The sequence below is a fragment of the Adiantum capillus-veneris genome, chromosome 6 (assembly GCF_014529385.1).
Source record: "Adiantum capillus-veneris isolate H3 chromosome 6, ASM1452938v2, whole genome shotgun sequence".
NCBI classification, from domain to species: Eukaryota; Viridiplantae; Streptophyta; class Polypodiopsida; order Polypodiales; family Pteridaceae; genus Adiantum; species Adiantum capillus-veneris.
Window position 1 is genome coordinate 153694640 of NC_140936.1, and position 4333 is coordinate 153698972.

The window sequence follows — 4333 nt, forward strand, 5'->3', positions numbered from 1 at the left end:
ATTGTGATTAGCTTAGCAATTCTGCACACAATCCATAGAATACCCAGTTTTCCACTTTTGATCAAACACACAATTGATTTGAAGTTGATTAAGGGTACTAATCAAGCCTTTTAATTGCACAAAATTGACTAATCCGATGCAAATTGAATCGATCAAAGATTACTAATCTTATTCTCAAGCTTGAGAGCACCTTCTTCTTGCATCGGATCAGCCACGGCTGAAAATCAACCTTTTTCATGAGAATCGACGGCTTCTATTGGCTTCAAGCATTCTCCCCGCCTGCAAGCTCGCGACCATCGACCTCTGCGGATGTTTCTGCAGCTGCTGGGCGACCCCTCTTGCAATATCTGATTGCAGAATAGCTTCAAGATCAACACACATCGTTTTGGACGACAACTGCTCATCGTAGCAACTCTCAAGTCTCGTTTTCAGTGTACATAACATTTTTTTAAATTGTAGTAGACTTTTGAGCCTTTGATTGGCTAGTGGAGATTCACACCAACATACTGCACAAGTCCCATTATAATCTTTTTGTTGATTAAAACCCTCAAGTTTACGCACACTCGAAGTGGCAGGCGATCTTGACATCGACAACACGCTTGATCGACTTCATCACCAATCTTGACATCGCCAATATTTTATGGTCAATTTGTATTCGATCAAGCTTTCGAGCTGTTCAAACTTAAAGTGTACTTCTCCAAGGCACAAGCACACTTCCACACGCGTAATTTAATGGCCACTTGTGAAGATGAGCTTCACGCACGTGAAGAGTGACTTCACAATTTTGGCTTCCGAGCATTGTGTATAGGGCAAGACACTGCCATAGAGAGAGTCTCTCTACTGGTAAGACCAAACCCCTTCATGTGTACAACCACTTTGCACCATGGGAGAAAAAGGGATTGAAAAATTTAATGGAGATGGTTTCCATACATGGCAGACGAAGCTACGTGGATACCTCATGAGAAAGCAGTTATGGTATGTTTTAAAACCGAGAGTAAGCAAACCATCCACTTCTGTTGAAGGAACTCTCACTAGGGCCCAAATCGCACAAGCACAAGCTAAAGATGAGCAAGCTCTAGGCATAATTATCACATCACTCCATGATAATTATGTGCACTTCACAGATAACTGCACCATTGCAGTCCAAGCATGGGATATTTTGGAACATAATTTTGGTGCTAAACAAAAGCAAAGTAAGATTAGCTTTAAGAAAAATATTTACAAACTTACTATGCTTCAAGGGGTGGATGTTTCAAGCCTCGTTAATAGACTAATGAGCATAATCACGCAACTCACTTACATTCAGAGCCAAGTCCTAGAAGAAGATCGTCGCTGTGCTTCTGAGTCTCTACCTGAAAGTTTTGACGACAAAGTCATCGTCTTAGAGCAAAAGAAACCCATACCTTCCCTACAATATGTTACAAGAGCAATCAATGAAGAAGAAAAGAAATTAAAGAAGAAATCTGATAAATCTTAATCAGTGGAAGGAGCTTACCTGGTATTGTCATCATCCTAGACGTCATCATCTAGAATGAACAATTAGAAGTGCTACGATTGTGGAAAGCTTGGACACTTCTCCAAGGACTGCTACAAAAATAAATATTGTAGCAACTCCGGTGTCAAAGGGCATCCATCGCCAAAGTGTCACGCCAATGGAAATAGCAACAATAACAACAAAGGTAAAGGAAAAATCAACATTGTAGAGGACGCAGACAAAGAGGAAGAAAAAGAGGAGAGTTGTCTGCAATGCTATTCCTCACCCGTTATTCCTCACCCGATCCTTATTTTGGATACATTGATGTTTTGTAGAGATATGGGTGATCCTTAGCCTAATCATGAGTCAGTCTGTGCGACACCATATCATGCAGAGACGACCAAATTGTAAAGTCTATGTGACTATGAGCCTGTGTGACCTTTATGAGCGTGTGCGTCAATGTCTGTGTGACAATGTATATGTGACAGTGAGTCTCTAACAAGATCTCAGTGGTCCATGCCTAAGGGGAGGATGGTTGAGATAGGCATGGCAAACTATCCTACACCTAAGTCCTAATTTGATGTGACACCTAGTGTATGTATGTGTGTAAATACTTTAGAAGACACCTGGAGAAGAAAGCTGACTGTGCACCTAGTGTCAAGCTTTATCTATATATATGCCTTTTTGGGATTTTGTCTATACCTCCACTAGAGAGAATGCAATGCAATGTAGCCTTATGCTGTGTAATATAATGCTAATATTTTGAAGTATTGGACGTGCACTTTCACTTTAGAAAGCTCAATGTGTACCAATGGAAGTCTTCATCTTCAAACCCCCTTGAGTTCTCTCACCCCCATCATACCCAACAACAGTTTGTGCAAAGTGATGTTTGTGGGCCCATGCAAACTCCATCCTTGGGCAATTAACTTTACTTCGTGACTTTCATTGATGATTACTCTACGCATGCATGGGTTTATACGCTTAAAACGAAGTCCAAAGTGTTTATGTGCTTCAAACAGTTTTTGGCTATGGCTAAAAATGTCTCAAAATGTACTATGGGCACCCTTCGTTAGGGAAGGAGTATATGTCTCATGAATTTAATGCATTTCTGGCTAGTCATGGGATAAAAAACCAATGTGCAGTGCCTTATGCACTCGAGCAAAATGGTGTTCCTGAGAGGAAAAACATGTCACTTACAAAAATGGCACGATGTATGGTCAAAAGTCAAGCTTTGCCGCATTCATTTTGGCTTGAGGCCATCATGTGTGCCACTTATGTACTAAATAGGTGTCCTATGAAAGCTTTGCAATCTACTCCTCCATATAAAGCATGGAATGATAAAAAGCCTTCTATTGAGCACATGCGTGTTTTTGTCTATTTGGCATAGGATTTGGTGCCACAAACACAAAAAAAAAAAAAGGATGATAAAGCTATCAAATGTATTGTTTACAATGCTGAAAGCAAAGGTTACAGGTTGTATCATTCTCAAATAAAGCGTATCTTGGTCTCATGGGATGTTGTGTTTGTGGAAGATTCTGTTCAGCCCTTGCTGTCATGTACTAGAGACAGTAATGTAAGATCACAGGACATTTATGACACATTGTTGCCTCTTTTCAGTGGTGGAAGTCCAAATGTAAATTCCAATGAGGCAAATATACAGCCTATGGGGGTTTTTGAAAATGTTACAAATGAGAATATTTTTAATGCAGATGTAAATGACGTACGTGATGAGGAAAGGGTGGAGAATGAGCAGGCTAGAGGTATGCCTAAATGGCTGGTGCATACTTTGCGTGACAGTAAATTGGATACACCTTTGTCTAGTCGTACTCATTCAGGTTCTTGCCATGCATCCTATGGATCAGTTGATTGTTATGCTTTGGCTGTATCCAGCTTACACGATGATGAGGAACCTCTGTCTTTTGATGAAGCACAAAATTGAAAAAATTGGATGAATACCATGCAATCAAAATTTGATGCACTTATAGAAAATGACACATGGACTTTATGTGATTTGCCTCCTGGCAAAAAGGCCATTGATACAAAGTGGGTTTACAAGTTAAAATGCAAGCCAGATGGTGACATTGATCGCTATAAGGCTCTACTTGTTGCAAAAGGTGATGCACAACAGAAAGGCATAGATTATAAAGAGAATTTTTCTCCCACGTGTTTTATACTAATGTGCGTTTGCTATGTGCATTGGAATCTCATTTTGGTTGGGATGCACCTCAATCAAACATTGTTACTGATTTCTTGAATGGTGACATATTTGAGGAAGTTTATGTAACGCAGCCTCCTGGTTTTGTCAGGAAAGGACAAGAGGAGAAAGTGTGCAAATGTAACAAAGATTTTTATGGGTTGAAGAATTCTCCTCATGCTTGGTATGAGAAGGCTAACACTCATTTGGTCAAACAAGGCTTTCATAACAATCAAACAGAAAGCGCATTGTATGTAAAGCGTGAGGGTGCTGTAATTCTCATTGCGGTTTCTATCTGGATGATTTGCTGATCACTGGACCAAATGAGAGACATATTGCTAAATTTAAGGCTGATTACAATGCTACTTTCAAGATGAAGGATTTGGGACTGTTGCATCATTACCTGGGTATACAGTTTAAGCAGTGTGATGGTGGTATTGCCTTGTGTAAGAGCATTTCTCCCTCTCCCCTTGTTTTAGGGAATCCAGGTTGTGAAATAAGTGACAAAAAATTTTGAGATACGGGGAAAAAGCCTCTGTATCCAAGAATTCTAGAGACTCAATCGATTTTGGTTGACACGGATAGGTTTTTGTGATATGCTACATAGTAACAGGCTTACTAGCCTGGGGAATCACTAATTCCTTTTCAAAAACCAAAAATTCCCA

General features: G+C 39.9%; 1 pseudogene; it reads left to right on the forward strand.

The window, feature by feature from the left end:
- Positions 1-1835: 1835 nt before the first annotated feature.
- Positions 1836-3813, forward strand: LOC147456522 (uncharacterized; annotated as a pseudogene).
- Positions 3814-4333: the final 520 nt, after the last annotated feature.